Below are 21,116 nucleotides of genomic sequence, written 5' to 3' on the forward strand. Positions count from 1 at the left end.
TTGGGGAAAATCAAAGATCAGGTCATGAACTGTAAATGAAAATGAATTTTATATGGGAGCAGGTGAGGGCCTTGGGAAAAAGAGGAGAATCCAGGATCCCTGAGGCTGGAAAAGCCCTCCCAGCCATGGAGTCCCATCTGTGCCCCGTCCCCACCCGCACTCGGCCGCGCTCGGGCCGCCTTTCCCCTCCTGTGCCCCCTTTGTCCCCAGGTCACCGCTGACAGATATTTCCATTTCCTATTGAATTTCCACTCTCGGCTTGACCAGCCCGGGAAATTGCTCCTCCGGAGGTTTTTGGGGAGGAGAAGCCCCGCACAGGCCGAGCTGGCCGGGTCCGGGTCCCTCCTGCGCCCTTCTCCCGCAGAGCCCCCCGGCCCTGCCCTGGGGAGCACAACCCAAACCCTGTTCCGCAATGATCAGCAGCCAACAGCGGCTCTGGCAAGCTGCTCCCCGGCTCCGAGGAGAATTCCTAAAGAAACAGTGTGCAGGAAATGTATCGGAAAATTAACTTTGTGTTCATCGACACGTCGTCAGCGGCGTTCTCACTCCAACAATCCCATGTCCCTGGTTGCTCCATCCCGGAGAAAGGTGAAGGTTGGCACCGCGCAATCTGTTCTCCCATCATCTGCTTGTGGTCCCGAGGGGCTGCGGGTCCCTGCTGGGGGGAGTGCAGGAAGAGGCATCTGCTGTGTTCCTGAGCCTGTTTACAGCGCCGACTCCAAAATCTCTATGGATTGGAAGTGATGATTTTTTTTTAAATTTGTTTTTACAAGAAACAGGCATCATTCATGATTCCCTTTTGCCGTTCTCAGTTTTGCTTGCTTCTCCTTCCCAGCCTCCTCAGCCAGTGCAGCTTTTCATCTCCTCCTGTGTTTTCTGGCATCTCTTCATTCTCTGTCAGCCTCCTCTGCTGCATCAAGAACATAATTTTTTATTCTATTTGGTTTTGGGTGCTGGTCCCCAACTGGATGATTTGCTGAAGGAGTCAAAGTTTAGTTTTTCTTTTACTTGCATGGCATCAGTGTGAATTCAAGCCGCCCCCACCGCCCCCACGCAGTTTTTTTGAGTCACGAGTGAGTTGCCTTGGCGCCTGCGGCTTCTCCTCGCTGCCCACGGCAGTGCCAGCCAGCAGAGTGGGTGACTTGGCTGCTGGTGCCCAGAGCCACCCCCGAGGCCTGGCAGGGGCTGCAGCTCCCCCCCAGCGCCCCTGCCCCGGGTGCCAGCCTCAGGCTTGTCCCCAGCAGCCCGGGACCCCCTGCCCAAAGGTCTGCAGCCGTGGGTGCCCAGCCCTGGGCCAGGGGAGGGTGGTCCTGCCTGGCAGGGCTGCAGTGGTCAGGTCCCTTCCAGCCCAAAGCAGGCTGGCACTCTGTGACAAGCCCATTCCAGGAGAGAGGAAGGAGGAAAAACAGTTTTGGCTGTGAGGAACAGGAGGCAGAGTGATCTGTGTGATCTGTGTGATCTGTGTGATCTGTGTGATCAGGAGCTGTGTGATCTGAGTGATCTGAGTGATCAGGAGCTGGCCCCAGCGGTGCAGGGAAGTGTCAGCAGCTGCAAGGAGAGCGGGGCAGGGTCCCAGCCCTGCTGTTCTGACCTCCCCAGGGCTGCCAGGGTGCCTGGGTTTGGGGCCTGAACAGAAGCAGGGGTGTCTGGAGCTGGAAGATGCATCTGTGAGTCACCAGCACAGAACTGTTAATTAAAGATGTGTTGAGGGATGAAATTACGCAGGAACGAAGGCGAAGCAAAGACGGACAAGGCAGTTTGAGAACTGCACAGAAAGGCAGGGCAGCTGTGGGAGAGGAGTGCCCAGTGATGGATTTCAGGAGGGGTTTGGTGTCAGAGGTAGAGTTTGGGGCAGAGGAGCTGCTGAAGCCCTGTGTTGGAGGGCTGCCAGAGGTGCTCCTCTCCTGTGGGCGCAGCGGGGCCAGGAGAGGCTGCAGCAGGCAGTGGTGGCCAGGACTGGCACTGGGAGCTTGGGTGGGAGGGACAGCAGGGACATGTCACAGCTGAGACACCTCTGCAGCTGTAAATGGCCCTGGAGAAGCAGGGACAGTGCAGGAGCAGACTAGGTGGGTGACAGGGACGTGGCTCCCTGGCTGGGCTTGCTGGTGGCAGTGGAGGAGTGGAGCTGTGCTGGGACAAGAGTGGCACAGGAGTCCAGGTGCAGGGCTCAGCCTGGCCATGGAGCGGGTGTGGGATTCCTGTCCCTGGGCAGGAGCAGGTGCTGCCAGCCTGCTGCTCATTTCCATTTTAACTGCATTTTCCCCCCGGGGGAGAGCACGCCAGGTAATCTCCTGTTTTGCTCATTCTGACATTAAAAAGGGAATAACAATAGGGTAACAAAAAAAAAAAAAAAAGATTAATTTTCAAACAGTAATTGCCTTTCTGTTGATAGCACTGACAACTCCCAGGCACCTTCCAATTACAGCATTTGTGTCTTCCCTTTGCTCAGCTCCTGTGGCTCTGTGCCTGGGGCAGGATCAGTCACCAGCTCCTCATTCCCCGTTCCCCTGGTCTGTGGGACAGGGAGTGTCCGGGTGGGGAATGTGGGGCTGAAGGGATCTCTGGTGCTGGAAACAGTGGCCACACCAAGGGGTGATGCTGAGCTGGGCCAGGAGTGTTCTGTCTGGCTTTGTGGAGCTGTTGGACACGTTGGACATTGGGAAGGATTTCTTCCTGGAAAGGGAGGATGGGCATTGGCAGGGGCTGCCCAGGGAGGTTTGGATCCCATCCCTGGAGCATCCCAGGGAGGGCTGGAGGTGGCACTCGGAGCTCTGGGCTGGGGACAAGCTGGGGATGGGCACAGCTGGGACTTGATGGGCTGGGAGGGCTTTTCCAGCCTCAGGGACCCTGGGATTTTAAGTTCCTTTGTTTGCAAAGGGACAGGCTGGGACAGGAGAGCAGGTCCTGGTGGGACAGGCTGACGTGGCTGTCCTGGGCTTGGGGTCCCCGCTGTCCCCCTGTGCCTGCTGTCACCAGGGCTGGGCAGGGCTCCACCAACACCAGCCCTTCCTAGCCTTGGGAATGGGATAATCCCAATAGCTCTGCAATCTCTGTGTTAATAAATTCCTCTGAGACAGGACAGTGAAACATGAGCTCGTTGCCATGGGCAGTTCCTGCTCTGATGTTCATGGCTGCCACAACCACACAAACTCTGCCCACAGGGCACTGATGATCCAGCACTGCGATGAGAACAGGCTTCCTTAAACTCATTTTCTGTTGGAAGGGGGTGGTTTCCTCCTTGTCCCTGCTTGTGGCATGGCTGTGCTGCACACGACAAGCACAGCAGCAGCGTGCTGCCCGTGGGAAGGGCTGTGGGCAATGGCAGTGCTGGCAGAAGCATGCGAGGGCTGGGAGGAGCTGGGGAGATGTAGAAATGCTCTTTGTCAGGCATAATCCGTGCCAGGATAGTGTGGGTACAGGCCTGGAATGGGATCCTGGGCTCTGCTCCTTCGCTGCACTGCGAGCTGTGATGGTGAGCTGCTCTTCCCACACTGCTACATCCCCTCTGCCCACCACGGGCCATCCCCTGTGCCCACCACGGGCCATCCCCTCTGCCCACCACGGGCCATTCCCTGTGCCCACCACGGGCCATCCCTGTGCCCACCACGGGCCATCCCCTGTGCCCACCACGGGCCATCCCCTCTGCCCACCACGGGCCATCCCTGTGCCCACCACGGGCCATCCCTATGCCCACCACGGGCCATCCCTGTGCCCACCACGGGCCATCCCTGTGCCCACCACGGGCCATCCCCTGTGCCCACCACGGGCCATCCCCTCTGCCCACCACGGGCCATCCCTGTGCCCACCACGGGCCATCCCTGTGCCCAGAGGAGAACAATACATCTGTACAGGGACAGCAGAGAGGGTGGAGGGCTGGTCTGCATTCACCGATTCCTCTCTATTCCCCTTTTCACCACAAAAATAACACGTGAGAGGAGCTGGTGGCAGGGAAGGCCCGAGGCTGCTGGGAGCACTTTGTGAGAGGGAAGCTGGGGAAAGAAGCTCTGGCACGAGTGGCTCCAAAGCCACCAAGAGCGAATGGAAGTGCTTTTTGGGAAGGGCTGCTGCTGTTTGCGGTCTGCAGCCCTTCACTGCCCCCGCCCCGTTTCACTGCTGATGGTTCTGGCTCCTGTCTGCCCATAATTGCTTCAGATTATGAGAGCAGAGAGCCATCGAGGTTGGAAATGACCTGCAAGACCATCACGCCCAACCTTTGACCAATCATCACCTTGTCAACCCGACCAGAGTCTGTCTAGTGTTGAGCAAAGTTCAAGAAATTACTTTTAGTAGTTAAAAGTAATTTGGGGTTCATGAATAATACGTAGGTCACCTCAGGAGCCATCATTAACCTGTGCTGAAGCCACTGAAGAATTTAAGCTCGTTTAAATCTCCCATTTCCTGAGCAGAGGGGATGTTTAGGTGTGAGGAGTGTGACAAATCCTCATCTCCACTCCCCTCTAGACTCTCCAGCCAGTGCCAAATTATTCTTTCCCACAATTAGGCCCATTCTGAATTTCCTAACTGTGAAATTTAAAAATCCAGTTTTTTATGTCTCTTAAAATGGTAGTGATGAACCTTTTGTGGATGAAGGAGAGGTGTGGCAGGGGAGGCCCCAGGCTCCCTCCTGGCCCTGACACCGCATCCTAAAAGCAGAAGTGGAGAAGCCCCTCTCACTGTGCTTTATATTGAATTTCTGCTTGGATCTCCTAGTTAGCAGCCACTGTGGGTTTCCACAACTATCGGTGTAAATTCAAATTTCAGAGAAAAAGCCCTTGGGATGGAAGCACTGGAGGAAGTTTGGTTACTGGGGGGGAAGAGCAGGGGAAGTTTCTGGGGCAGAAGCACCGTGGGCCCCGCAGGTGCTTTGGAGGGAGAGGCAAACCTCATCTCCTCCCCAGGTGACTCTGGAACGGGCTGTGCACAGGAATGGTGTCTGTTAGAGACTGCATGTGCTGAAACACGGAATTCCACTTGCTTTCTTTGTGCCCCTGAATCCCCTGCTTGTCCCAAAGGCAGGGATGGTAAAATGTCATTTTACCTGGCTGCAGCAATGCCCAGCCCTGCCAGCCCAGGGGAGGGGAGATTCCCTGGAAAATGCCCCAGTTCTCACTGAACTTTACCTTGTTGGACTTTTGATTTTCCCTTTAAGCCGAGGTCAGTGTCTCAGCTCCTGGGGGCTGACACTAAACTCTCTCCTGTGCTTTGCAGGAGCCTGGGAAGCCTCAGCTGTGACACAGGAGGCAAGGCTGGGTAACTGCAGAGTGGGGGGACACGCTTTGTGATGTGTTCTGTGACAAACAGGAAACAAATAATGATTTGGAAAGGATTTAATTAACCTGAATGAATTTAGTTAAGCGGCATTAAAAGTTTTGCCCAGAGTATTTGCTGTCTTATTTTTTCCTTTCTGTGTAAAAAGGTCCCTTGCTGGGTTTGTGCATGTTACCTTGAGGTTTTGATTAACGTCAGTGTTTTCATTAGCTACCTGTAATGAAATATTTCTGGTCCAGAACGTCCACGCTGCTGCCCAGCGCTGAGAGCAGAGAGGAAATGGGGCTCAGGGGCTGCAGCAGCCCCAGGAGTGGGGGCTGCAGGTGAATTGGGGGGTCCAGGATCACAGAGGCTCTTCCAACCTCTCCGGGAGCGCCGCTGATCTCAGCAAAGCCTTCACAACCCACTTTGTCCCAAAAACAGAAAGGTGGAGCTCCTTCAGTCCAGACCCTCAGGAGCTATCTCAGCACAGCATTCTCTTTCACAGCAGGAGTGGTTTCTGCTGAAAGCCAGGGCAGCACGGACCATTTCTGCTGTTCAGCAGCCAGGGTGGAGTTCGGGCTGTGGAAACTGGTTTAACTTCATTGACTTCCCCAGAAATGAGCCAGTTCTTCTCCACTGGCAATCCACTTCCACGGGACTTAACTGATTTTCAAGCTGACATTTTTACTAGGAATAACATTTAAAGTTCAGATAATACTCAACAAGTATTTTCTTACTGGTGCCCCCACCATCCTGCCTGGGTAAATAAGGTTATTGTATGTATAGAAATCTGATAAATAGATAAAAATCTGGATATTATAATTAACTGAGAGTAAGGAGGGGAAGGTGAGGCTGCCTGAGGAGAACTGTGAGTGGCCTGAGCTGCCAGCACACCCTCTGGGCTGGGGGCTGTGTCACTGGACCTGGCATGAGCAGGATCCAGTTCCCAGGGCTGTGGGATGCCCCTCAAGGCCCCTAAAAATTCAGGTCAATTTGGTGAACTCAAACACCAGAGAGCCTTCAGCGCCCAGCAGTGCAGAACACCACACCTGCATGTCCTGCAGCTGTCAATGTGGGCTATAAAACATGCACCAAGTGGCTGTTGCATGGGGGCAGCGCTGCCCTGATGCAGCCAGGGCTCAGTCTGAGAGCGCAACAGGAGCAGGGGGGAAAGCCCCAGGGAGGGAGCAGTGGCAGATCCCCGCTCACTCATCACTTCAGTCCCTGTGTACTCACAGTGGCAGATGTAAAATAGCGGCTCTGGCACCAGAAAATTGTTCTCTGAGTAATTGTGTTATGTACTCCAGTGCCTCTTCGACTGGGGGCCATTCGTGTGAGGGGTTGGCAAGGTGGCAATCCCTGGTTTTCCAAGGGAATTCTGCAGGGAGAGGGGCTGTGGGGGAGAAAACCCAGCCGTGAATTCTGGGGGGAGAACAGCTCCTTTCAAGGGGGGAAATGTTACAGCTGAAGTAAGGTGAGCCTTGCCATTAAAAAGCTCAGGTGTTGGAAATGCCAGGGACGTGGGAGACTTTGAATCGCTGCCTCTGATAAGATTTTAACTTCACCATTTTCCTCCAGCTGAGCCACAGGAGTTGGGCAGGGCCATGCTGGGTGACCCCACCCCACAAAGTGCCCCCAAATGCCTGGAGTGCCCAACGCTGGGCCCCATGGAAATCCTAAATCCCTGTTACAGCTCCCCCTGCTCATTCCTGCCAGGCCAGCCTGGGCTGCCTCCGGGGCTGCTGTTTGCTGTCACTTCAGCCTCCTTGAGGTGTCATGTGCAGAAATCACAACCCCAGGCAAGCACAGGTGATGTCAGGAATTGTTTTCCCTTTTATTCCTGCTGTATTAAATGCTGCTCCTCTAGGAACAAACGTGTCGTGCACTAATTTGGTTGGGCGCCAGGAGCAGCATCTGCATTTGCATTCTGTGGGTTAGAAAGCAATCTGCTGCTGAAGGGGAGCTGGTGTAGTCATTGCTAGCTCAGAGTGCTCCTGAGATATTTCACCAAAGATTCTCTGCGGCTGAGGCTGCTGCTGCCTCCTGTCTCGGGTAAAAATGGCCACACAGGTGCTCTCGGAAAAGAATCCTTCACAGCTATTTGTGTCACGTACCTCGTGTGGCTCAGAGAAACAGCCACCGTGCTTCCAAGGAAGACAGACTGATTTCTTCTATGAAGCTTTTTTTAGTAAAATGAAATGCTTGGGTTGTTTTACCTGTCTGCTTAGGAAATGGCCAAATTCCACCTGCAGGAGGGTGAACTGGGGGTGCTGCTGGCACACAGCTCCTGCACCATTACCTGGAAATGCCAGGAGCCCTCCCAGTCCCCTCTGGAATGTGCTCCAGGTCTGATGGTGTACAACAACGTCCAATGGATGAGGCTGCTCTGAGTGGGAGGGTTCGCAGTGAGAGCAAGGCAAGCTTCACAAACGGATTTTTCAGTGCCGGGCTGGCTGGACCACAGAGCCCAAATTCAGGTGCAGAGAGGAGGGATCCAGTGGCCAAATTCAGGTGCTGAGGAGGGATCCAGTGCCCAAATTCAGGTGCAGAGGAGGGATCCAGTGCCCAAATTCAGGTGCAGAGAGGAGGGATCCAGTGCCCAAATTCAGGTGCAGAGGAGGGATCCAGTGCCCAAATTCAGGTGCAGAGAGGAGGGATCCAGTGCCCAAATTCAGGTGCAGAGGAGGGATCCAGTGGCCAAATTCAGGTGCAGAGAGGAGGGATCCAGTGCCCAAATTCAGGTGCAGAGGAGGGATCCAGTGGCCAAATTCAGGTGCAGAGAGGAGGGATCCAGTGCCCAAATTCAGGTGCTGAGGAGGGATCCAGTGCCCAAATTCAGGTGCTGAGGAGGGATCCAGTGCCCAAATTCAGGTGCAGAGGAGGCTCCAGCGGTGCCTGCTGCTGCTCCATCCTCAATAAAAGCCGTGGGCAGGAGTTTTCCTGCTGAGTGCAGCTGGCGCCCGCAGCCCCCGGGCTGGGCTGTCCCACATGGGGATTTTGGGCAGCTTTGCCAGCGGAACATGGAGCATTTCCATGTTCCCAGGGACACTGTCCACGTTCACAGAGCCGCCCTGAACAAACCAGGGCCACCTGGCTGCCCCCAGAGCCCCAGCAGCCCAGCTGGGCACGCTGCCCCGGGGACGGCACGGGAGCATCCAGGAGTTTCTGATCCCTCCTGAGCCCTGCACAGGGAGCAGGGATGCCACGGGAGCATCCAGGGCCCCGTGCTCCCCTCCTGTGCCCTCCGAGGGTGGCTCAGTGCCAGGGTGAGTTTGGCCTGGCAGGTTCTGCAGAGGGGCTCTGCAGAGAGGCTCTGCAGTCCCTCCCTGGCCTTGGGGGCCCTGCAGAACCTGCAGAGCTGAGGGAAGGAGTTCAGCAAACTCTGAACCTGCTCCAAGGACTGGGTTCCTTTCCCTGTGGAGGAGCAGATCCTGATTTTTATGCCTGTTTTTGTCAGCATCCCTGGGGGTTTTATTTCCTTGAGCTGCTCTGCTGCAAATGGCGCTGATTTGTTTGGCTGAATCCTCGTCGAGGCGCTTGAGCTAAAAATGAAATGCAAATGTACAGGAGCTATTCCTGCTTTTTTCGGCTGTAGAAAGCAGGAATTGGAAAGATAAATTACCATAGTTCCCTTTAAGCACATATTTCTGGGAAGCAAACACTAAAACATCAAAATAAAGCCTTTTTTTCTCCTTGCCTCTTTTTAAAGCAAGAATATAATTATGCTCCATGGCTCTCAGCAGAGCACAGATCAAAGCCATTGAGTGACTGCTCCTGGCTGTTCTGCTGTGCTTTTGGTGGCACACCCGGAGTTTTTGGGGTGCCAGCGGCTGTGGCTGGCACTGCAGGGAGCAGCCCTGGCACCCGGAGGGCTCTGGCAATGGGCACCCCTGTCCTGGCCAACCCGGCTGTGCTGAGGGCACCAGGAGCCCCCGAGGGCTGCGGGGGTCCTGCCCACAGCCCCTGGCCCTGGTTGCCAGGCCAGAGGCTGGGGCTGGGCACAGGGAGAGCCCTCAGGCCGTGCTGGAGTGGCTGCTCCTGTCACAAGTCACCTGTGGCTTCAGTGGCTGCTCCTGTCAAGTCACTTGTGGCTTCAGTGGCTGCTTGGCTTGTTCTCATTTAGGATAAAAATCTCTCTGGGGCCCAGAGAACTGCAGCTGCCCTGAGTGCCCCTTTGCAGCAGGACAGATGGATGCCAGCACGGGCAGCCCTCACTCCGAGCTCGGCAGTGGGCACCGGTTGTTTTCCCAGCACAGCCAGGAGATTGTGCACAGATAAGCCTATCCATCAATTTTAACACGGGCAGCCTTGGCAAAAAAAGAAAAAAAATACATTTCAAGCCCGAAAGCAATTTCTATTTCCCCACAGAAATGTTCCCCTATTTTAAAAATACAACAGCTCCCTTCGTGCCTTTTCTGCCTGCGTGCTCCTCCTCCAGGGCACGTTCCAGGCTGCTTGTCCCTGGCTGCAGGGAAAATCCCAGCTCCTGCTTCCCCACCGACAGGAGCAGCCCCAGGAAAAAGGAGCCCTGGAGGGGAGAAGGGATGAGGAAAGCAGGGAACGGCCCAGGGGAAGGGAGGCTGTCCCTGCAGGAGCTGCAGCATCCCCCAGCTCCTGGCCAGGCTCAGGGAAAGCAATTCCCATTCAGAGAGACCCACCTGAGGCCAGGTGAGCGCCTCACCTCCTCGGCCAAGGCCAGAGCAGCTCCCAGATCCTCGGGGGTCCCTCTGACCCATTTGGGTGGGGTGCCCATCCCTGGGGAGCCCCAGCAGGGGCTGGAGGTGGCACTCGGAGCTCTGGGCTGGGGACAGGGTGGGATGGGCACGGTGGGCTGGGAGGGCTTTTCCAGCTCAGTGATGCTGGGAGTCTGTGCCATGTGCCACAGAGCTGAAACCAGCTGGAACCACCCTCAGTGGGGCAGGGCTGGCATCTGCTCCAGGAGTCTTGGCAGAATGACTCTGGGATTGTCGTGGTGCCTCCCCAAAAACTGCACACAGGCGTTTGTGGCACTGCAGAGAAGGAGCCTTTGCGTGAGGGGAGGGGAAGGAGATCCCCCCTTGGCTTGGTTACATCCAGAGCTTTGGTTTGGAAAAGAAGTTTTCAGAGGAAAAGAACAAAGTCACCCTGAGCAATGCTCTGTCTCATCTGCCTTTTCCCCAGGCTGCCAGAGGAAAACTCTCCATCTATGCCATGGCTGCTCTTGCGTCCCCAAAAACGTAGACTTAAAGCCAGAGTTCCCCTGAAATGAGGCAGGATATTAATTAAAATCTGTAATTGCAGAGCTCCTGAGCCAGTAATGATAGGATGTGTGAGTGTTTCTCTGTGATTCCTGTTAATCAAGAGGAGAGCCAGAGAAACAATCTGTTCAGCACAAAAGTGAAGATTCTGAGCACATAATGCTGGGTAGGGACCCGGCTGTCCCTGATTATCCCGAGTCTCACCCAGCACGGCCTTTGTGCCTCTCCCTGGGACCGAAATCCCGCAGTGCAGGAGCAGCTGGACAGGGGCTGCTGCCTGGCAGCGCTGCCACGGAGGCTCTGTCCCTGTCCCTGTCCTGTCCCTGTCCCTGTCCCTGTCCTGTCCCAATCCCTGTCCCTGTCCCTGTCCCTGTCCCTGTCCCTGTCCTGTCCCAGTCCCTGTCCCTGTCCTGTCCCTGTCCCTGTCCTGTCCCAATCCCTCTCCCTGTCCCTGTCCTGTCCCAATCCCTCTCCCTGTCCCTGTCCCTGTCCTGTCCCAATCCCTGTCCCTGTCCCTGTCCCTGTCCTGTCCCTGTCCCTGTCCTGTCCCTGTCCCTGTCCTGTCCCCGTCCCTGTCCCTGTTCCCTGTCCTGTCCTGTCCTGTCCCTGCAGCCCTGGTACAAAACTTCCTTTGGGCTCTCCGCCCTTCCTTTCCTCGGGATAGATCTGGCTTTTATTATGGGTATCCTGAAAGCAGGATACCAGAAAACATACGTTAGACCAATAACCATATCATAAATATGTATTTGCACTGGAGCGGGCAAATTTATCTGCAGAAAGATTTAAAACAAAATAAATTCGCAGGATAAATTTTTCAGTGATTAATATTTGACCAGGCAGGGTGTATGCAAAGTTACCTTAATCTGTTTGGAGGCCTGGGCAGCGCAGAGCCTCGTGCAGGATTTTTACAGCTGTTAAATATTAAGGACCTCTTGGTCATGTGCACGGGGGCCCATAAATCACTTTGTGTCTGTAAAGGGGCCTCGAAACACAAGTAAATCACTTTGCTGCTTGCTTTATGGCCCTTGTATGCAGCAAGAGAGATATAAAAAGGCTTAATGTGTAAATGAGGCTCTGGCTGCGCTGCTCTGGGGTCTCTGGTGCTTTCTCCAGAACAAACTCCCTGCGGGAAGTGGGAGCGTGGCTGGGGCAGCACACGCCGAGGTGGGGCAGCCCCCTGGGCTGGCAGGGTCCTGGGTCCCTGCCCTGCCTGTCCTGGGTACCCTGCCCTGCCCCAGCCCCTGGCACCTCTGCCCCATGGGCTGGCAGAGTTCTGGGACCCCCCTGCCCTGCCCGTCCTGGCACCCCCTGCCCTGCCCCAGCCCCTGGCACCCCCTGCCCCACGGGGTGAGCCCGGTGCCAGCCTCCGAGCTGGGAGGACAGGATGGAGCCCAGGGCTGCCCTGTTGGTGACGAGGGCTCAGCTCAGCTCAGCTCAGCTCAGCTCAGCTCAGCTGCCCCCCAAAGAGTCACTGAGCCCCAGCCAAACTGCCCCAGCCACACTGCCCCAGCCACTGCTGATGCTGCTGTTCCTTTTAGGGCTGCCTCATGTGTAAGAGAATCTCTCAGAGTGAGTGAAACCCATCAGCTGAGAGGCTGGAAGCTGCCGGAGCCAAGCTGTCACTGTGATATCATAACTAGAGCAAATGGCTTTGATTTGGTGATGGCAGCGAGACAGACCTTCAGCTGTAAATTATTCATGTACAGGACTAATACAGCAAACATTACAGCCATGCCAAATACTCCTTGGGTATCTGCTGTGCCTGACTGCCGTGCAGAGGCAATTCCTTTGTCGCCGGTGAATCCCTGATCTTCAGCTACTGCTTATCACAGCACAAATGCAAGCAGCCATGAAATGAAATTTCACTGCATTAATTAAATATTTTGTGTTACAGATTAATCTCCCCCCATTGAGTAAGAGTTTGCTCCATTTTCTGAAAGTAGTAGGCTGAATTTGAGAGTGAAATGCAATATCAAGCCCTAGTGAGGGGATAAATCCAGCAGCGTCCATGACCCCAGAGCCCGGAGCCCGAGGGTGCAAAAGCTGCTCCCTCCTGGCACAAAGGTGCTGGCTGCCCCCTCCTCTCCTCGCAGCCACAGCCCCCGGGGCTTTTGGGAAGTGCCACAGCTCCAGGCAGCACCACCGTGCCCTCGGGAAGCCAAGCACGGTGTGAGCAGGAGCTTTTCTCACTCACTCAGGTGTTGAGCTGAAGCTGGAACATTTTCACTCCTCAAATTGTAGTTTGGGCCTTTGCTCTGTTTATGCACCCCCCTCCTGTGCTCACACACGGGTTCTCTGCTGGCTGGGCTGTGCCTGTGGCCGGGCAGGGATGCTGGGCTGAGGCTGGTGCAGCCCTGGGGTCAGACCCTGCAGCCCTGGGGTGGGACCCTGCAGCTCTGGGGTCAGACCCTGCAGCCCTGGGGTGGGACCCTGCAGCCCTGGGGTGGGACCCTGCAGCCCTGGGGTCAGACCCTGCAGCTCTGGGGTGGGACCCTGCAGCCCTGGGGTCAGATCCTGCAGCCCTGGGGTCAGACCCTGCAGCCCTGGGGTCAGACCCTGCAGCCCTGGGGTCGGACCCTGCAGCCCTGGGGTGGGACCCTGCAGCTCTGGGGTCAGACCCTGCAGCCCTGGGGTGGGACCCTGCAGCCCTGGGGTCAGACCCTGCAGCCCTGGGGTCGGACCCTGCAGCCCAGGGGTCCCCATGGCCCAGTGTGTCCCCCCCTGGAGCTCCAGGCTGGTTCTGAGAGCTCCAAGCACCAGATTCAGACCTCCCAGTGGGTCAATAAATAATGCCCATAAAACACGACAAGGAGCCTCTTGACCAGCAGGTCAGGTATGTGTTCACAGCATCATTTGTCTTTCCTCAGCAAGGGAGCTGGGCTGCAGCATTTGGCTTCCACCAGATAAAGCTGAAATAAAGCAATGGGTGCGACCTGAGCTGCTGCTCCCCATGCCAGCATCCAGAAATGACTCCCAAAATCGAGCTCTGGGCCATTTCCTCACGGCTGGGGCTGACCTGGGGGGAGCTGAGCCCAGCCATGGGCTGCTGGGGTTCCCCCTTGCCCAGCAGAGAAAGCCCTTGCCCTGCTGGGCTCAGCCTGTCTGTCAGGACAAGGGGTGGAAGGACCTGCCTGGGCTCTGCTCCTTGTGCCTCCCTTCCCTGGCCAAAGGCCTTTGTTTGTGTAGCTGATTTGATGGCAAAGGGGCCCAGAGGGTGCAGGAGGGAAGGGGACAGGGGATGCCTGAAGCTCTGGGGGTGATCAGAGCAGCTGAACCTGCTGCCCAAACCCGGCTGAGGGCACGGGCAGGGCCTGGCCTGGCCAAGGCTTGCCAAGCTCAGCTGATGGCCGGGCTGCTGCGGCTCCAGCTGGGAGCAGTGGGAGCAGCAACAGCAGCAGCAGGGGCAGCAGCAGCAGCAGCAGCAGCAGCAGCAGCAGCAGGAGCAGCAGGAGCCGCTGCTTTGGGCGCTGCTGCAGCAGAGGGGGGCTCCGGCAGCTCCGGGGGCCCGTGGTGCTGCCCTGCCCCGGCTCAGCCCCTCCTCATCCCCTCGTAGCTCCTCAAAAGGGAAAAGCTCCTGATCCCAGAGCATTCGGGACTGCCCAGCCATGGGTCACCTAATGGCTCTTGGAAGCGGTGCTGAGGATGTTGGGGATAAAGCAGTGTCCGGAGGGTCTCCCGCTGCCTGCGTTTATTTGATGCAAAAGTGCTTTGCTCAAGATGCTAAATCAGATAAACCAGACCATTCATTTCTGAAAGTTCAATTCACCACTTGGAGGATAGAAAATAAACCAAGCTAAGGCACAGCACCGCTGAGCAGCGAGATACCAGGTTTAAGGCAAAGCCCACTGTGCCTGGGAATGTTTCTCACATAAATCAAATTTATCTCTGTGGAGCAGAAGTCTGGTTTATGAGGTTCAGACAGGGAAAAAATAAGAAAACTTACAGAGAGGGTGTCTTAAATAGCTCATAAAAACCGAGCCTGTGCCCCGGTGGGAAGGGATATCTGATAGTCCCAGAGAAGTGCCAGCCCCGGCGCAGAGCCCAGCTCGGAGCATCCCTCCCCTCCCCTGCCCTGGCAGCAGCGGGGGCAGCTCTGACCGTGCCCTGCTCCAGAGAGCCCCAGCCAGGGATCCCGTGTGCCCCGACCCTCCTGTGTGCCCCTCCTGTGCCCCCCGGCCCTCCTGGGCCCCTGGAAGGGACAGGGACAGGGACAGGGACAGGGACGGGACGGGAAGGGAAGGGAAGGGAAGGGAAGGGAAGGGAAGGGAAGGGAAGGGAAGGGAAGGGAAGGGAAGGGAAGGGAAGGGAAGGGAAGGGAAGGGAAGGGAAGGGAAGGGAAGGGAAGGGAAGGGAAGGAAAGGAAAGGAAAGGAAAGGAAAGGAAAGGAAAGGAAAGGAAAGGAAAGGAAAGGAAAGGAAAGGAAAGGAAAGGAAAGGAAAGGAAAGGAAAGGAAAGGAAAGGAAAGGAAAGGAAAGGAAAGGAAAGGAAAGGAAAGGAAAGGAAAGGAAAGGAAAGGAAAGGAAAGGAAAGGAAAGGAAAGGAAAGGAAAGGAAAGGAAAGGAAAGGAAAGGAAAGGAAAGGAAAGGAAAGGAAAGGAAAGGAAAGGAAAGGAAAGGAAAGGAAAGGAAAGGAAAGGAAAGGAAAGGAAAGGAAAGGAAAGGAAAGGAAAGGAAAGGAAAGGAAAGGAAAGGAAAGGAAAGGAAAGGAAAGGAAAGGAAAGGAAAGGAAAGGAAAGGAAAGGAAAGGAAAGGAAAGGAAAGGAAAGGAAAGGAAAGGAAAGGAAAGGAAAGGAAAGGAAAGGAAAGGAAAGGAAAGGAAAGGAAAGGAAAGGAAAGGAAAGGAAAGGAAAGGAAAGGAAAGGAAAGGAAAGGAAAGGAAAGGAAAGGAAAGGAAAGGAAAGGAAAGGAAAGGAAAGGAAAGGAAAGGAAAGGAAAGGAAAGGAAAGGAAAGGAAAGGAAAGGAAAGGAAAGGAAAGGAAAGGAAAGGAAAGGAAAGGAAAGGAAAGGAAAGGAAAGGAGCTGTAGCCTGAGGAAAAGGGGACTGCAGGGCCCAGCAGGGCTGGCCAAGGAGCCCTGGAGCAGCTCCTGGGAAGGGTGACTTTTGGGAACAGCACTGGAGCAGAGACAAAGGGACAAGGGGAGGACGCTCCAAGAATAGCAAATCACTTGATCCCGAGAGTAAAAGATGAGAGAGTGGAAACTGGAGCGACTGCAGGAGCAGAACAAACAGGAGGTGAGAGGGGTGAATCTCTCCCTGAGGCTGGAGGCAGAGGCCAGCACCAGGACCCAAGGAGACACAGATTTCTGCACAGTGTGGTGAGAGCCAGGAGGGAAATGAAAGGGAACAGAGTATGGCATTCAATCATCAGGAGAAAAAAAGTGAAACTTGGGCCCTGTAAAAGGAGAGCTGGGCTTGTTCCAGCTGTATCCAAAATAAAGCACCATGAAAGGACAGCAGAAGCACAGCTGGATGAAGCGCTGCCTCCCTGGCTGCTGTCAGCAGGAGCTCCCCAGTTAAGGGCTGGTTGTTGCCCAGCCTGGGTTTCCCTTGGTGCCAGGAGGGACCAGCCCAGCCGTGCCCGGCCAGGGACAGCGGGAAATCAGCAATCCCGCTCCTCTTCCTCACCCTGCTCCCTGAGATCTCTCTGCACTGATGTCACTTGTGCTGGGGCTAAAGGGGAACTTGCAATTTATTCTCCATTATGTTCAGAGTAATGACAAGTCTTAAAATAGCTCTCAATTAGCGATTGATTGCAATTAATTGGAACAACATAGGCTGACATGATAGCTTCAGATCTCCAGAGCATTTTTGAGTTCATGAGCTCTAATTTCCAAAATCCAAGAATTCTGGCTCCCACATTACCACAACCATCTGTCGGCAGTTTCTCACACAGCTCCTGGAGAAGCAGGAGCAATAAACGCCCTGGCTTTGCTAATTAAAGCAGGTGTCCCAAATGGGACATTTAATGGGAGCTGGGGGCCCATCCAGGTATGGAATACCCAGGAATTGCTGTGGGTCCCACCCCCAGAGGTGCCCCTGGGCAGGGCTGGGCTGACACTGCCCTCAAAGCTCCTGGGAGCGATTCCAGGGCCGGGCAGCACCGGGGATTTCTGATTGCTGAGGCTGAGGTGGCTGTGCCCGTGTTTAATGCACACAGGGCTGGATCTCTGCTAACAGGAGGCTCAGTCTGTCCCTGCACCCCCTCCCTGTGTGGCTGCTGCTCTGCTGGCTGAGCACGGGGCTCTGGCTGTGCCCTGCAGCTCAGCCTGCCCAGGGCACGCCAGGCTCACCCCGAGAGGACCAGGAAACCCTTGCTCCTGGGCCCAGGCTTTCTTTCCATCAAAATCCACTCTCCAGGTCTTGAGCGCAAATTGGAAGTAACAGAGAGCAAAAGGAAAGGCTGTGTTAAGGTATTGGGTTAATACGGCATTGAGGAATCAAAAAAGTCTCAGAAAAGCCTTACATTGAGGAGGCAGGGCTGAGCTGGAGGAGGAGGATGCAAACAGTGACAGCTGGGAGTTCTCTGTGCTCCAGACTTACCCGAGCTGGAGCTGCTTGGCAGAGCAGAAAGAGCAAATGCTGTGGGGCAGAGGAAAGCTGAAGTGCCAGGTTTTCATACCAACAGCATTTTCCCAGGGAAAATGCACCAAAATGCCTCAGTCCTGATGGCCAAATGTGGTTTCTGTTCACAGCCCTGGAAAGGGGAACACCCTGGGGGCTCACAGCTGGATTTGGGGTGCAGCCTGGGGGTGCAGGGCTCACAGCTGGATTTGGGGTGCAGCCTGGGGGTGCAGGGCTCACAGCTGGATTTGGGGTGCAGCCTGGGGGTGCAGGGCTCACAGCTGGATTTGGGGTGCAGCCTGGGGGTGCAGGGATCACAGCTGGATTTGGGGTGCAGGGCTGGCAGGGAAGGCTTGGCTGTGCAGGTATGGCCAGCTCAGCACTGGCAGAGCCCAGACTGTTCCCTGCCCAGCCCAGAACATTCCTTTCACAGCCCAGACCATTCCCTGCCCAGCCCAGACCGTTCCCTGCCCAGCCCGGGAGGGTGAATGGCACAGGAGGAGCTGTCTGAACCCTGGGTGCCCACAGCCCCACAGCCCCACAGCTCCACAGCCCCACAGCCCCACAGCTCCACAGCCCCACAGCCCCACAGCTCCACAGCCCCACAGCCCCACAGCTCCACAGCCCCACAGCCCCACAGCTCCACAGCCCCACAGCTCCACAGCCCCAGGCAGGAGCAGCAGCTGCTCCCTGTGCCTCCATCCTGCTGCTCACACTCCAGGCTGCTCCCTCCTCTCCCAGTTTTAACTTCAGCACATGTTACTTTGAGAGGATCCCTATATAAATATTTTGGCTCATTTAATATGCCTTCTGGTATTTTAACACCAGGTCTCTTTTTCTTCACCATTTGGGGAACTTATTTTTATTTTCAAACAGATTTGGTACTCTTACAGAAGTTCACTTCCAGAACCAAGATTTTAGGGAGGATTGCAGGAGTGCTGGTGAAGTGACAATGTGCTGGGAGGCTCCTGATGGAGTTTGTGTGCTGCTGGGGACTGGCTGAAAATCACTGTGCACGAACAAGACAGACCAGGGAGCAATTCTGGGGCTTATACTGGGTAGGCAAGTTCCGAATATTCAAATGGAAAACACTTTGAACTAGAAATTTTAAATTTTAATTTAAATTTCAATTGGATTCAAATCAGATGGCAGCATCCAGGTGTCCCCAGCTGCCCCCAGAAGGGTAAAACTTGTGTGAGCTTCCTAAGGAAGCTGGAACAGGCACGGCTCTGCCTGATCCTCCTTCCTCGGTTCCCCTCCTCCCCAGTTCCCTCCTCTCCCCATCCCTCGCCCCCCTCGCTGCTGCCTTTGAACATATGGGAGGGTTCAAACGTTTCTGCCAAGTCCTTCCCGGGTTTGTCTCTCACTGAAATCCTACTGCAGATATTTGATCCTAAAAGCAAATACACCCCGGGGTGTCCGTGCTGCTGCCAGGACAGGTCCTGGAGCCCCTCAGTGCCTGGAGTTTGTCTGCATTCCTCAGCTTCACCCGGGGGATTTTATTGAGACTGGGGCATTTTGTGCTGCTCAATCTACCCCTAACTGAGTCAGAATGTGCTCATTAAAACAGCAATTAGAGCTCGGTCTCTCACCGATCCCAACCCCCTCGATTCCCGTATGGATGTGGAGCCACAGGCGCTGGGCACAGCCCGGTGCCTGCCCTAAATCAGACTGGCACTGCACCAGTGTCACCGTGAGCTCAGCCCTGCAAACCCAGCCCTGGCAAACCCAGCTCAGGCAAACCCAGCTCTGACAAACCCAGCCCAGGCAAACCCAGCTCTGACAAACCCAGCCCAGGCAAACCCAGCCTGGCAAACCCAGCCCTGACAAACCCAGGCCAGGCAAACCCAGCCCAGGCAAACCCAGCCCTGGCAAACCCAGCCTGGCAAGCCCAGCCTGGGCAAACCCAGCCTGGAAAACCCAGCTGAAGCAAACCCAGCCCTGACAAACCCAGCCCTGACAAACCCAGCCCTGGCAAACCCAGCTCAGACCAATCCCATGAACATCAAGGATCAGTCTGGAAGCTCCCACACTTCACTCCTGGGGGCTGAGGGGGGCACAGATTGGGCACAGAGGGGGCACAGATTTGGCACAGATTGGGCACAGATTTGGCACAGAGGGGGCACAGAGGGGGCACAGATTTGGCACAGATTGGGCACAGATTTGGCACAGAGGGGGCACAGAGGGGGCACAGAGGGGGCACAGAGGGGGCACAAGGCGCTGACAGGGCTCTGGTGGCCTGGAGCCGACACAGAGCTGACCAGGGGTACCCCAGAGCCAGGGACACCCCCTGTCCCCCCCTGCCAGCCCTGCCCACCCTGGCAGGGGGGTAATTAGTGCTAATTACCTGGTGGGTAATTAGGGGATCAGCTACTGCCATCAGCCCCAGCAGGACAGAAAGGGAGGAGGAGCAGCAAAACCCAGGGCAGAGGAGAGGTGAAAGTCATGGGACAGGAAGGAGAAAAGGAGCATGAAACAGAAATAAATCAAAGCAACAACAAAGCCCGAAAGCAGAAGAGGCGGGGAAAGGGATGAAAGGTAAGAGGACAACATAAATGGACCAGAGGGGATTGAGAACAGCAGGAAAGCAACTCAAGTGATGATCACAGGCTGGGAGGGGGGTACAGCCACACACGTGGAGGTAAATGGGCATCTGGGTACAGAAAATATCCCTGTCTGCCCCAAAAACGGGCACCAGATGTGTCTGGGCTGTTGTCTGGGGACATTGTCCCTCCCAGCCGTGACACCATGCCCAGCCTGCCGCAAAGCTCAGGGAAAAGGCTGTGCCAGCTGCAGAAGCTGAATAAAAGGAACTTTGCTGTGAGAAGGAGCCCGTGGGGGCAGAGCTGGGGGAGAGCCCAGTCCCCAGCCCAGTGAGCGCTCTACCAGGGCTGCCACTGTCAGTCCAAATTAAACAGGAGTAAAAATGGAAATGTTGAGATTTCCCAGAAAGTGGAAATTTGTAACATTTGTTCTGAAATGTGCCAACATTGTATTCGTGGGCACGGGGCTGGGGGCACTCTCAGGCCCCTCCCAGGGTTTCTGTAGCCCCATTGCTGCCGGGGTGGCACTGCCAGCTGGGGGGCAGAGGGATGGGGAGGGATGGGGAGGGGGCCCTGCCCGTGCCCCAGGACTGCCTCTGTTGGGCTGTTTGTCCCAGGCTCAGCATCTCCCAGTTCAAACCCTGCCCGGTGGTGTCTGAGCTGGGGGAGGCTCCCTGGGCCACCTCTCACCGTGAAAACTCTTCACTGGGTTTGTCAGTCTGGTTCCCGTCCCAGCTCCTCGCTCCTCCCCGGTTTTCTCACAGCATCTGTCCTCCTGCGCCGGGATTTCCCATTCCCTCCTTGCAGCCTGCTCGCTGGGAAGGAGGGAGAGGGGAAGGGGAAAACTGGGTGGCTGCTGGCTTGTGTGTCAATTATACATCAGAGGCATTGCTGCTGCTTCAGAAGCTTCTAATAATAATTATTATAATTAGGGCACTGGGAGAGAAATGTGCTGAGATCGGGGAGGAAAGCAGGAAAGCCAGGCCAGAATTAATTAGCCGCTTTTATCTAAGAATCTCAAAGCATTTAGACATTAATTAACGCGTGCTGTGGTTAAGTCAGCCGATGCTCCTTTGCTGCCGTGGTGGCGCCGGGCTCGGGCTCAGCCCCTCCTTGCCCAGCCCGGGCTGTGGCTGCTCCTGCTGCTGCTGCTTCCCCAGCGCTGAGGGGCCCCGAGACGGCTCCTGGAGCCCTCCGCTGCTGGCTGGCACCCTGAGAGCTCCGAGGAGAGCAGCCGGGCAGGTGTGTGCCCAGCCCGGCCCGGGCAGGTGTGTGCCCAGCCCGGCCCGGGCAGGTGTGTGCCCCTGCAGCCGTGCCCAGCCCGGTCCGGAGCTGCCCGGCCCTGGCACACTGAGCACCCCCGTTCCCGTGGGGGGCAGAGGCTCCCGCTGCCCCCAGCCCCGTTCCCGTGGGGGGCAGAGGCTCCCAATGCCCCCAGCCCCGTTCCCGTGGGGGGCAAAGGCTCCCAATGCCCCCAGCCCCGTTCCCGTGGGGGGCAGAGGCTCCCAATGCCCCCACCCCAGCC

The 21,116-nt window shown here is 56.0% G+C and overlaps 1 protein-coding gene across 17 annotated transcripts in view; it reads left to right on the top strand.

Moving 5' to 3' along the window:
• The window catches only part of KCTD16 (potassium channel tetramerization domain containing 16), a 73,057-nt gene that overhangs the window by 21,032 nt on the left and 30,909 nt on the right, over nt 1-21,116 (top strand). The gene's annotated exons all lie outside the window — the stretch shown is intronic.

The sequence above is a fragment of the Taeniopygia guttata genome, chromosome 13 (assembly GCF_048771995.1).
Source record: "Taeniopygia guttata chromosome 13, bTaeGut7.mat, whole genome shotgun sequence".
NCBI lineage: Eukaryota > Metazoa > Chordata > Aves > Passeriformes > Estrildidae > Taeniopygia > Taeniopygia guttata.